Source organism: Pituophis catenifer, unplaced genomic scaffold, assembly GCF_029215685.1.
Source record: "Pituophis catenifer annectens isolate HBS135680 unplaced genomic scaffold, rPitCat1.0.hap2 SCAF_3, whole genome shotgun sequence".
NCBI lineage: Eukaryota > Metazoa > Chordata > Lepidosauria > Squamata > Colubridae > Pituophis > Pituophis catenifer.
Genome location: NW_027256883.1, coordinates 195394307 through 195407930, shown reverse-complemented (window position 1 = coordinate 195407930; position 13624 = coordinate 195394307). Strand labels below are relative to the sequence as shown.

The window sequence follows — 13624 nt, the reverse complement described above, 5'->3', positions numbered from 1 at the left end:
CAAGGTTGACTCAGCCTTCCATCCCTTCTGAGGTAGGTAAAATGAGGACCCGGTTTGTGGGGGCAATAAGCTGACTTTGTATAAAATATACAAAAGTATGAAGGCTATTGCTTAAGGCCTTGTAAGCCGCCCTGAGTCTCCGGAGAAGGGCGGCATATAAATAAATAAATAAATAAATAAATAAATAAATAAATAAATAAATAAAGATAGATAGATAGATAGATAGACAGACAGATATAGGTTAGACCGAAGTCTGCGTAGTTCTAAGTTGTCTAAGGCCAAAATTTGAAGTCTGGTGGCACAATGGTATTTTGTTGCGAGCAGAGTGGAGGAATCTTCTCGTGCAACATCTCTGGACTCTCTCGATTGTATTTATGTCAAACGGGTCTTACGCGAGGGAGCCTCCCGCGAGCCTGGGGGGGGGTCGAGGAGGGAGGGGAGGAGGAGGAGGAGAAGGAGCAACAGGCGCGGAGCAGAGGCGGCGACAGCAGGCAGATGCTTCTCGTCCCCGGCCTCGCCACTGCACGCGTCTTCCAGGAAGAGGCGCCTGGTTCGGGCGAGAGAAGCTGCGAGGGCTCGATAAGCTGGCCGCTATCGGGACGTCGCAGGCAGCAAGAAGAGCCCAAGCAAAAGGAGGAGCTGCGGGGGGGAAACGAGCGAGCGAGCGAGCGAGAGCGAGTCGCGGGCGCATCTCCAAAACCCAGCCGGGAAGGAGGGACGGAGAAGAAGCCAGAGGGCGTGGAGACCCGGGCTCCCCTCCAACCGTGCTGGAAGCCGCTTGTGCGCTCGGTGGCGTCGCTGTCCAGGAGGACGGAAAAGCTGCTCGCCCCCCGGGTGCCGCTTCAAGAGATGTAGCAAAGGTAGGAGGTTGGAGCGGAGGGGAGGGGAGGGGAGCCGAGGAGGAAAGGTGAAGCGGGCATTTGGGGGGGGGGAGGGCGGAGTTTAAGCCTGACGGAGCCGGTGCCTTACCTGGAAGTTGGGATGTGTGTGTGTGTTGAATTGACCCAGGTCAGGAGAAACTGGCGTAGGATCCCAGACTTGGATCCCAGACTTTTTGATTTAGGGACGTGTTTGGAAGAGAGAGAGAGAGAGAGAGAAGGAGTCTGGCTGGCTTTTGGAGACAACTCTTAATTCTGTTTTAAGGCTGCTTTTTCTTCACTGAAGAAAAAAAAAAAACCGACTCCAAATTTCAGCACCTCAATGGGATCGTCTGAGCGAGCCATAGGGACCAACCAGAAAAGACAAACGCCATAAATTAAGAGTTTCTTGCTGAAGGAAAATCCAGCAAGGATAAAGGTAAAGGGGGTGGGAAACTCCGTGTTTCATTGGAAACAACAACAATAAAATAAAATAAAATAAAAAAACTCCAAAACCTCCTGCCAACATAGAAATGCCGTTATAGCAATGTATAGTGAGGCTACAGTTTGGAAACTGTATACAGTCCTGGTCACCACATGTCAGACATGATGCTATAGATGGGGAAGGATGCCAACAAAGCCACTTAGAAGGATGCTGGGTGATTAGACTGGCTCCCCTTCGAAAAGATTAAAAGGGCTGGCTTTTTAGAATAGCTCAGATGGAAAAGAAGGAAGGGAGGCTATTTAACAGCCTATGTATGAAAGGGTGCTTGGGTGATATGGAAAATGTTTCCAGAGCCAAGTTCTTCTTCCTCACAGTGTGAGAACTTGAAGCATCCCTAGACGCTCAGAACTGAAAGTAAAAGAAGGAATTCTTTGCACAACCTACATTAAACTGTGAAATTTGCTAGCATCTGATGTGGGGATAGTTATTCCTGGAAAACAGGCTAGGAACGGCTGGGCTCGTAGACTTGATGATTGTTTAATGCCTATAGAATGATGAGCATTGTGCCTAATACCAACTAGTAGGAAGGGAGCAAAGATGGAAAAAGGGCCATGGCCCATCTTCTTCTGGTCTGCACTTGGTTGGAAACTAAGCAATGTCAAATGTTGGACTTTCTTATATTCTTTATATTCTTATATTTTTACATTCTGGGTCCCTTGAAAATATATACTCGGATCAACAAAAATTCTGTTTCTCTGCTTTTGCTGATCAAGTCTTAAACACAAACCTTCCCCAAATAAACTGAGCTAAACTCTTCCATAAACTCATTTCCAAGTAAATATGCCTAAGACCACATGCCTTTCCACTTCATACTAAGCTTGAAGATATATTGACCTGAGGGACTGCAGAAGGATGTGCTGGAAATCACAGAAAAATCATTATTAAGAGTATGCTTAAAATAGACTGTTGGGTCATATTTATTTTGCTTCATGCAGGAATCTTTATTATTTACCCCTTTAAAAGATGAGAAACCAAAGCTAATTGCAGTTGTGATCCAGTAGCAAACCAGTGTATTTCTATGCCAAAATATTTTTCACTGAGTTTAATAGTATTTGTTGTTAGGTAAATGGGTATAGGATTGCAGCAGCAATACAGAATAAGGACATGTAATGGCGATTCCAACATCATGTTTAATCACAGTTGTGTTAACTATGATTTGTTGAAAATACTACAAGTCAGGAACAAAAGAACATGTCCACACATGAAGCTCCAATTATGCACATGAATCTTCTGAACTCACTGGATTGGGGTATCTATTTATGTATAAAATTTATAGGCTGCCTATCTTGACTCAGATAAGGGTCAACAGAATTCAAGGAGGGGTTGGAATTAATTTGCTTATAGCTGCATAGGGATTCTAGACTGATCCCTCTTTTAATTCCAACCCCAGTTTCTGGCACCCCTGCTATCCTGCAGTTGCTTAGCTTCACATAGCATGCTAAGCCAAAACAACATCAGACTTACCCTGGATTTGGTTTCCTCGAACCCAGACTAGATTAAATTGGAGTTGAAAGGTTGGTGGTTTGGCATTGTCTTAATAGGTTGTGTAAAATAGGCTATTCATTTGGCTGGGTAAAACATTTTATATAAACATCAGGATTTTGCAGGGTGAATCATAACAGGCAAGATGGCAGGTGTGTCATTGTTACCAAAGCCCAACCCCTTTGTGGGCATGGCTTGGATTGCAATATTACATCTGCCATCTTGTCAATTTTGATTACTCCCTACAATCATCTCTGTATGTAAACACAGCAGTTGTGCGCTGGGTTTGTGGGAGGGTGTTGTTATGGCTTAGTGATACTGAATAGGCTTAGCTAATGCAGCTATGGAAATACACACAGATTTCACCAGCCCACAATGGCAGATCAGGGATATACCATTCTGTTATTTTTAGCTAATATACCATATGGAAATTGTCAGGCTTGCTGGCAAAACTTGGCAAGATTTTTCAGACAGCCAGCTCAACTCAGGATGGTTTGACTAGTCTTTAGGTCTGAATTCAGTTTAAGGCCCTTTGACATACAACATGCTTGGCTAGATAAAAGTATTAGTTGTGGATCAGGAAGAAGTCACAAAAACAGCTGATTCACCTCTGTCAACATGAAATTGTAATTCAGTCTTTATACTAGCTTAATTCCAACACTCGCCCCTCACCCTTCCCTTATTTTAATGGACTTTTCTTGCTGTCCTCCTTTGCCTTGTATGCCTGTTGATATAACTGACATCTCTGCCTTGAGAAACTCTCAGCTCCCAGAGAAATCTCAGTTTTATCCTAGAATGTAGATCTGTTTAATGTAATGAAGTGTCTGTGTTGAAACAAAATGCATGGCACACTAATAAAGAAATTATAGACTGAAATACACACACAGAGAGAGACGCATGTGTGCATGCACACGCACACACAAATATAGACTTGGTTTCCTCAACTTAGTGCTCTCCAGATGTGTAAGACTAATTGCCAAAATTTCCCAACCAACAGCTGGTTGGGGGATTATGACAATTGAAATTGAACACAATGGCTGGGTTTGCACAAAGCATTATAGCTAAAAGACTGGGAAAGCTATTTTTCAGTATATTATGGAAACTCCATCATTGTCTTAGCAGTTGAATCAACCAAGCTATGACTTTAAGTGTTAATATGCCTTTTTGGGGGGTTTCATTTGGGCATAGCATCTTACTGTGTTTTGTTCTCCTGCGATTAAAGGTGTATAGATTGTATTGTGTGAATTCAGTTACTTGGAGAACAACAGAATGAACGACGTTGAAATATGCAGTAGTGGCCAAAACTGTGGAAACCTTTGGGGAAAAATGCATTTTCTAAAACTAGCTAATAACACAAGTTTTTTTGGAGTAGTACCATAAAATTATATATCAATGGAAAGATAATTTAATCAAGAATGTAATGCAATAACTTTTATGAAGGATTTGCTATTAGAATAGCAGTTACAGTATAAAGAAGAAAAGTGAAACATGTAGGAAAAACGAGATATACAAAAATTATCACCATGTCAGTTAATAGTTGGGTAACCTTTACCATGAATTACAGCCTTACAATGTCTTTCCATGGAGTGAACCAAATCTTTTAGTTCTGCAGCTGTTATAATGTGAAACAGCAGTGGAATAGGATTATCTTGAAACGCCCCCCCCCCTCAAAAAAGTGGTGTTATTAGCCATCAAACCTCAAAAATACACTTTTCCCAAAAGGTTTCCACAATTTTGGCCACTACTATATAGTCTATATCTTTTCGCACTCTTCCCACCTGAACGATTGCAATAATGGCAGTGTGGTTAGTGGAAATATTTGGAGAGGCAGTAGGCAGCCCTGATAGGTCACACATAGGATTTTTGAACATTGTATGCAAGAAGAAGGAAGCCAACACAGAGTATAGCATAAGGAAATATGGAGATACCTCCATAACGGTATGTTTCAGAATGATTTTTCTGAGAGAGAAAAACGGCTCCTAGAGGAGGAGAAGCAAGCTTTCAGGGGATAAAGACAACTTGCAAAGGCAGATGCTTATCCTGGGGTGGGGGCGGAAGAGATTTAGCCCTGAACCCATTGTCTTTACTAAACAGGGAAGCTGCAGAGAAGGGTAAAAGAAAGAAATAGGAACAGTTCACTGTGTCAGGGTTCCAAGTAACATCTCCAATGAAAGAAGACTCCAAGGCTTGAAGTTCCTCAAAGTTCCATTTTATTAGAGATGTCATATTGGCACATCTGGGAAAACCTGAATCTGAAAATTTCCAGGTTTTCCCCATCCAAAGGAAAGTCCAAGTCCCTGCCCAGCACCCACATGTTCATCACATGGTCCAATCAAAGTACCGTCCCAACTGGAGATATCTCTCAGTTCCAGCCTTCCAGGTGCAGGGCAAGATGTCCTTGACTCTCTGAGAAAGGAATGTTATTTTGACTATATATTACCCATGCTCCATATAAACCCCCTCCCAATTTCCCACAGTAGTAAATGTGGCAGGCCTGACGGCCCAATGCAAAAGATGGCTTCCAGGCCTGACACATTGTATGAGTTAAGCTGCCATTGCTAGGAGATCCAGGATTTAGCTTTGTCTCTTATTTAAGGAGAGAGTCCCTTATTTAGTATTAATTGTAGTGTTCCTTTTTTCTCTGCATGGGAAGGACAGTTTATTGTGATAAATGAAGTATATAGTAATCCCCAAATGCTTATTCATCTTAAATGTGTTAGTCTTTAGGATGTCATATGACTCTCTGTTGCTAAAAGAAATTCACAGAACTCATTTATCAGTTTCTTGCCTGCTCTTACATTTAGCTTGGATTTCTTCGGATGATGACTGTACCAAGCTTCAGTCCTTTAGTCTAATTTTCTTCTAGCTACAAACCACAAAGAGTCTAGTATCTGGGTCTCCAACATGGCACCTGCTAACATGTCCCTTGTCCCCTGCCAGTTCCCTGCCCTGCTTAATTTTATTTATGTTTAATTCTTAGAAGCACACATGGGAAGCGAACATGTTGCAAAGCAGAGCATCTGTGCGAGTTAAAAACAGTGAAAAACAGTAGCACAGCAAATCTCATCCCTATGAAATCAAGGACATGGGAGATGGGTGTCCAAAGGATGGGGCAAAGAAATCTGACAGGAAGGAAAATGACTTGGAAGTAGGTTTACACCAGTGATGGCTAACCTTTTCCGAACCAAGTGTCCAAAGCACGAGTGCAAGTGTGCCCGAATCCCCAAAATGCAATGTGCACACGGCCTCATGCATGCCCCCTGTGCATGTGTGTATGGCCCTCCACATGTGCCCTGCCCCTGCACATGCATGCAGGCCCCCCTCATGCACCCCACCCCCATGCATGCGCGGCAGAGACCCGAAGACCAGCTGGCTGGTGGGAGGCGCACACGCATGCGCAGCAGAGCTGAACTGGGGCAACGGCTCACATGCCATCAGAGAAGGTGCTGCATGCCACCTCGGGCATGCGTGCCATAGGCCGCCATCATGAGTTTAGACTGTCTCCTTCTATAGGACTTTCCTGGAATTGCAGCACAGCAGCTATGGCTTGTGTTTTCTTTGTTATTATCAGCAATTCTTGGATTTCTTGCAAATTTGAATAAGTGGCTCATTCCTGTTTATGGGATGAAGTCTGGCTCTTCCAACCAAGCTGCATTTTGAGGAATGGGCTGCCATGCATATAGGCATCTATGGGGTTACTGGGAACAGAACAGTAAGATAACATGCACCATTATGCTATGATGCAAACAAAAATACTTTTGTACATGCATTGAAAGTTGACATAAAGGGTTTGCCTTGTAACATCGCTGCATTTGGTTAGCAATTTTTCCATTGTTGTGCCTAGTTGTTGTGAAAAATCCAAAAGGCATTATTTGCAAATAAAGGGGTGAGTGACTGAAGGCTGGTGCTTTGGTTGCCTTCTTGTACATGACTGTCTTATGGTTGGCCACATCTAGCATGGCAACCATTTGGTGAGAGTACTTATATCTCTCTATAAGTCCAGAAACACCAACTGTTTCAGAAAAGTTGGAGAACCTTTGTGTAACAATTAGAACTATTACGTTATAATCTATTCCTGATTACATACAGTATTTGCTATGTCCCATTTTTGGCACCACAGTTCAGAGAATTTGGAACAGGCTGAGGGGAGAGTAATGAGGATGATTTTGGGGGGCAGAAGATCAAGAATGATCTATCAAGAATGATGGAAACTGCTAGAGATGGTTAGTCTTGGGAAATGATGACTGAAAAATCATTTAGCTATCAGAAAGGACACCTTGTAAGAAGGTCAAGCTATGTTCTCCCTCATTACAGAAAACAGAATATCAAATAATAGATTCAGCTTCCAAGTTTATGTTAGAACAAAACTTCCTAACAGTAAGAACAGTTTAACGATGGAATCAATTATCCAGTGAGATAATGGTCCAAAGGTTAAATTACCCAAATGCATCTTTAATTTGGATTTCTTCACTGAGCAGAGCATTGGACTTGGGGGCATGAATAGCCCTTTCCAATTCTATAATTCTATGTCATCTGTTTCTGTTTTAGTGACGTAGCTGTAAACAGAGAAAACAATAAATTAGCCTCAAGTAGAAGGACAGCCTAGAATTCGGTGGCTCTATGATTTTCTCTCTCAGTCCAGCTCCCATTCATTACAGAGAGGAAATCATAGAGGCAAAATATAGCGAGGCGGGTTGTCATAAGTTTGCTCTTCCAAAGTGGGGAGCAGCTTGGGAGGGTAGTGATGATCAGCCGTCCCTCAGTATGGTGGAAAAAGGGAATCTCCTGCATCATTTTGATCAGCATGGATCAAAATTTCACTGGGGCTCATTGCAGAGTAACATGATGTTAGATGTTCTGCTGTGGACCTTGATGCATGTTCAGATACTTTGGGCTCTCTGTTTTCATTCTCTTATATTACTACTAATAATATATAATAATAATAGGGACGCGGTTGCTCAGTGGCTAAGACACTGAGCTTGTCGATCGAAATGTCGGCAGTTCAGTGGTTCAAATCCCTAGTGCCGCGTAACGGGGCGAGCTCCCGTTACTTGTCCCTAGCAGTTCAAAAGTACGTAAAAAATGAAAGTAAAAAAATAGGGACCACCTTTGGTGGGAAGGTAACAGTGTTTTGTGCGCCTTTGGTGTTTAGTCATGACGGCCACATGACCACGGAGACATCTTTGGACAGCGCTGGCTCTTCGGCTTTGAAACGGTGATGAGCACCTGCCCCCTAGAGTTGGGAACGACTAGCACATATGTGCGAGGGAAACCTTTACCTTTATATTACTAAATTGGAGAGCACATTAATATAGAGAGGGCTGCATACATCCCTCATCTTAAAGGATGGCTGCTGGTGAGTTGTGGTGATGTTTGGATGACAGCATGAATTCAAAACAGAGATTGAGTTCAAGCAAAGAGAAGCTGTTCATGCTTGCCATCATTGACTTGTTGCTAGGAAGATTCTTATTCTTGACACAGAATCTGAGGGAATTCCAGGTGATCTCACCTTATTGTGGAGGAAAGTTGGAAATTCAAAGAGTTCCAAGATGTAGTCACTCATTATTATTTGGAACCTTTTCTTCAGAGCTAGGTGAACCTACCTGCACCTGACCTTACCATTCACAAAAAGAGCAACTAACTAGACTTCTTTTTGAATCTTGCAATTATGAAAGAAGAGAGCCCTCTAGAGCAGGGGTCCCCAACCTTGGCAACTTTAAGACTTGTGAACTTCAACTCTCTGAGACTTGAAGTCCACAAGTCTTAAAGTTGCCAAGGTTGGAGACCCCTGCTCTAGAACACATGAATCTTGGCCAGGAGCTTGGCTGACAGAGTCCTACTGAGAATATATATGTACTGTAGCTGCTGTAGACTGAATTGTTTCAGCTGTTTTTTTTTTCTCTGCCCACAAAGTTTATTCCTCCCTGCACTGATGATGTTATCCAGTCTGGTAATGGATTGTCTGCAAAAAACAACAACAATCAAGCATAAAAAACAAAAAGGGCCCAAAGTATACAATGCTGTCATGACATACACAACCGTCTTTCAGCAACTTGCTACTGCTTCTTACCCTTCTAGTATTTGCTGTCTAATGTCAATACAAGATTCTTATGGTGATTTTTTTTAAAAAAATGTTTATTTTTAAAAATAGTTGAATATATCATTACCACCATACACAGACTCAATACAGTGGTGGTTGTATAGTGAAAGAAACCCCTTACATACATTATAGTGATAAAGATAAATTAAATGGAACTGGGAAGGAAGGGAGGGAGGGAGGGAGGAAGGAAGGGAAGGGAAGGGAAGGAAGGGAAAGAAGGAAAGGAAAGTCCAACTATATAATGACCATTTAGTATCAATATGGGATTAACAACACAAAAGCTTTTTATTAAAACTGCCCATGCAGAAACACATGGGTTTCTATAGTGGTGCTGGGATAGGAAAGATCCCCACCAGGAGATGAATCTGGCAGGAGTCTTCTTTGTACCTACCCACTTTCCCAGGCTATCAGTATAACTTATTCTCTGTGCTCATTGCACCAGCTAGACATAAAGCAGGCATAGATAAAATAAGGCTCAGATAAAGGAGAAGTACAACAGCCAGGACTTAAAGACACAGGATCAAAAATAAGAAGACCATGATAATAAAAAAAATAATACCATTGTTTATGGAAAGGAACTGAGCTCTTATCCTGCCTTCTCACCATTCCTGAACCTTTGACACAAATGTTCCAGGTGAAACTGTTCAGTTTGAGAGCTATTTATTTTCCTGTTTAAGCCTATTAAATAGAGGATTTATTTTTCTGGTTAACATAATTATTAGAATCTCGAGTTCTATTACATAGGGAAGAAGTTGGCAGTCTTCTCAAGCATAAAATACTATTTGTATCAAATCTCCCCTTGGATAATGTAAAAATGCTTTTAGTTTTTCAAGAAACAAAATCATCCCTGTGGTCTGAGGTGAGCTCAGATGAGAATAATGTCATGAGAAGATATTTATATATTTGATTGATCGATCAATTCACACACTCTTTCCCATCTAAAATTGTTGCTATATGGACGATTCGTAATATTAAACAAATTTTAAAAGAATGGTTCAGGATGTCAGATATAAAGAATTAGGACAACATCTGTAAGGGTAAAAAAAATTAGGCTGGGATCTAATAGTCTTTTAGAAAGATGGTCTTCAAAACATTTTAAATTTTTTTCATGAACCTCTGAATTTTTTTCTACACTCATTTCCATGAAAAAAAGATTGCGTCTTATATTAATTTTTGCTCCAAAACATGCATTAGGGTTTATTTTCTGGTTAGGTCTTATTTTTGGAGAAATCTGTCTATCTATCTATCTATCTATCTATCTATCTATCTATCTATCTATCTGTCTGTCTGTCTATCCGAAAACCACTCATCCATTAATCACGAAATCTCCAGAACCGTAAAACCTACAAACTTGAAATTTGCCATGTATGTTCCGTCAATTTATCAAGCCCGATCACATAGCTTCGTAGCGAAGCACGGGGATCCAGCTAGTAGGTTACCAAATGCATCTGTCTGGCTGATGATCTTAACGGGGGTTTATTTTGGGGGTAGGGCTTATATTATGAGGATCCTGAAAAATCATGCTAGGGCTTATTTTCTGGTTGCGTCTTATTTTCAGGAAAATATGATAGCCTCTAGCCCTTTGTGAGCTATACTGATGGGATGACTTGCATAGACAAGCACACATCTTTTGTGGAATGACAGAAGAGCTTAAATTAGAAAAAAGAAACACTTTTGTTGCTATGTTAAATAATTAGGAGACCTGCCCTGTAATCCAGGAACATACTAGTAAATCCTGATCTATTTCTGCCAACTTTGTATTTATCTCAAACAGAAACTTTTGTAGTAGGGGGTAAACTTATATGCATAAATCCAAGCTGTTTACAGTATTGTTACTTTTTAGTATTATATAACTATTTACTTTAAAATATTTATGAGGTCTTGGATCAGAGTTCAGCTACATTTTATTGGGGAGAGTTTCCCCCCACTTCCTGTCTTAAAACAGCACTTTTTATAAACCTGCATAAGTGAACATTGAATCAGTCATATAAAAACCGTATCATCCCGGGAAAAATAAAGCCTAACTGAATGCTTTAGTGAGATCTGTGAACTTAGTTTTGGTGTATTGCAAACAGGTCATTCATGCGCTGCTAACCGTTGCCTTGTTGCTTTCTTGTAACATGTCTTTATGTGTATAAACTGGACTGGGAGGGGTAAATGTTCAAAGGAACATTTAGAATGTTTGTTTTCTAAGGAACAGAGCGAGCAAATAATGAAAACATAATATCAAACGAGCCAGAGGAAATGTATTAAAACTTTAACACTGCAAATCTTGAATAAGTATTGCAATGGAAAGTAAAACAATTTACTTCGTGGCGCAGCAGACTAAAGTGCTATTAAGTAGCACCAGCTGCCTGCAATTACTGCAAGTTCAAATCTCACCAGGCTCAAGGTTGACTCAGCCTTCCATCCTTCCGAGGTAGGTAAAATGAGGATTCGGATTGTGGGGGCAATAAGCTGGCTTTGTATAACAAAGAACACTGCTGGGGGGAGGGGGCGAAAGCCCTACTAAGCAGGTATATACAAAAGTATGAAGGCTATTGCTTAATGCACTGTAAGCCGCCCTGAGTCTCCGGAGAAGGGCGGCATATAAATCGAACCAATAAATAAATAAATAAATAAATAAATAAATAAATAAATAAATAAATAAATAAATATTACAAACACACACATACACACACACAGTATACCAACCTACCTACCTACCTACATATGTAGATACATGGCAGGTGGACCAAGGCAGTCATAGAATGGATTCCACTTGATATAAAGCATCCATGAAAGAGACCTAAAGCAAGATGGACTGACAACATCAGCAAATATTGTGGACCTAATTGGAAAAAGAAAGCTCAGGACTGTATTGGTTGGAAACATGCAAAAGAGGCCTTCAGTGGATAGACAATGGTTAGAATGATGATGATGAAGATGATACATACATACATATGGGCACCGGGTTGGACTAGATGAACTCTAGGATCCATTCTATTCTCTGGTGAGAAATATTTGGACAATCTCCTCTGGGAAGTCTCCCTGAAAGGACGGGCAACATTTCCGGTGGAAATCAAGATTTCTTTGCCAGTTGGCAACCAACATCAATTTTAATTAAGCTATAGTCTGAATCTTACCCTCAGTTTTATTCACATGAGAAATAATACCCCCTATTTTTGCTTCCAATTTCTCTTTTCCAGTTTTATCATTGTTCTGTTGCTGTTTGATAAATGTTGCAGAAAAACAGAGGAGAATTGCTTCATTTGTTAGTTGTGTGATTCTTTTTTAAAAACTTCCATTCCTCAGTTTTACCAATAGAAAAAGTCTATTTCTATGTCGGTAGTGAATACAAATCTTTGTGGCCATTATGATAATAATATATCGATAAACAGACCATGGTTTGTTGCAAGATGTAAACAGCTCAATATGTGAACCCAGTAATGGGTCATAGTAGGAGACATTTTCCTCCAATTGCAACAGTTGTGCATCGTTAGGATATTTTTAATGCACCTGGGGAACCCGACTGGCATTTCCTTTTCCTTTTTATAAGATTTTGATGGATAGATGTGCTGGAAATAGAATTTGAGATGTGAGCTTTGGGGATAGTAAATTCTGATTCTCACAATCACCTCCCAGAATGTTTGACATTTGTTTAGCCAGTTCTCCAATGGCTTGTACTGAGCAAAGAATCAGGACACGAAAACAATATATTTGAATATAATTACTCAGGAGTTTTCTGGGTAAATTCCATATAGGAAAGGTTGGAAAAAGATCTCAGGCATTTCTGCAGTGTCTGCTTAATGTAGTACAGACGTGACTTTAGCAAAAATTTGAGGGGAAGTAGATTGGCAGAATGTCAGGCAATTATTTGGCCTAGTCTGAACTTTGGAATGAAAAGTACAGTATATGATATTTCATGAAGAAGGAATCTTTAAATAAGGACCAGTTTGAGATGCAAAACCCTTCCTTTTAATCTGTGCCTATAGATCGCATCACACTTGTGCCGGGGGGACCAAGGCTCTTACGGGTTGAAAAAGGTTTAGCCAGTGACATCTCCGTTGCCCAAGGCACACCAGTTGGGGGTTCCTTTCATGTCTCCAGCAGAAGCTGGAGTGAAGGACAGGAGCTCACCCTGTCCAACAACAGCACTTGGGTCTCGAACATGAACTTGCTGCTTATCAAGCTAGCATCCTAACCATGAGAGTCAACATGGTCCTGCCTAGGGATAGTGGACAATCTATTGGACATGTAAACTGCCTTGTCGCATTGGAATATCTAAACCCAGCTACTAAGATAACACGCAAGATGAGTATTAGTTGATCTTCTCAAGAAGACAGAGTTGTACTCAGAGATTTTAGTACCAGAGTTAGGAAAATCCATTTTCTGATGTGCTGTTTGCTTCAAATATATTCCCCTTGTCAATTAGCTTTCCACAAGCTGATTTTCTATTCTGGAAATTCTCAGGATGACTTTAAAGTCTTTTACAGTCCTAATTTCTATGCAACAATGAAAAAGTAGTAGGAGAAGTTTATTTTGGTCAGCCACTGAGACGTGACTTTGGCAAAGATCAGAGGTAATTACGTTTTTGCTTTTCTAATGGAAATATTGAAGAAGGAGGGTAGGAAAGGAATTGATGCCTTTTGAACTTTAGAACTGGAGAAGACTCCTGGGAAAACCATGGCCAGTTAAGAA

At 40.8% G+C, this 13624-nt stretch overlaps 1 protein-coding gene across 3 annotated transcripts in view; it reads left to right on the top strand.

The window, feature by feature from the left end:
• The first annotated feature begins 719 nt into the window (after positions 1 to 719).
• The window catches only part of RIPOR3 (RIPOR family member 3), a 143127-nt gene continuing 130222 nt past the window's right edge, over positions 720 to 13624 (top strand). For all 3 annotated transcript variants that reach the window (XM_070941746.1, XM_070941741.1, XM_070941742.1), the window contains exon 1: positions 720 to 860. The gene's annotated coding sequence lies outside the window, so the exon portion shown is untranslated. The remainder of the gene's footprint in view (positions 861 to 13624) is intronic.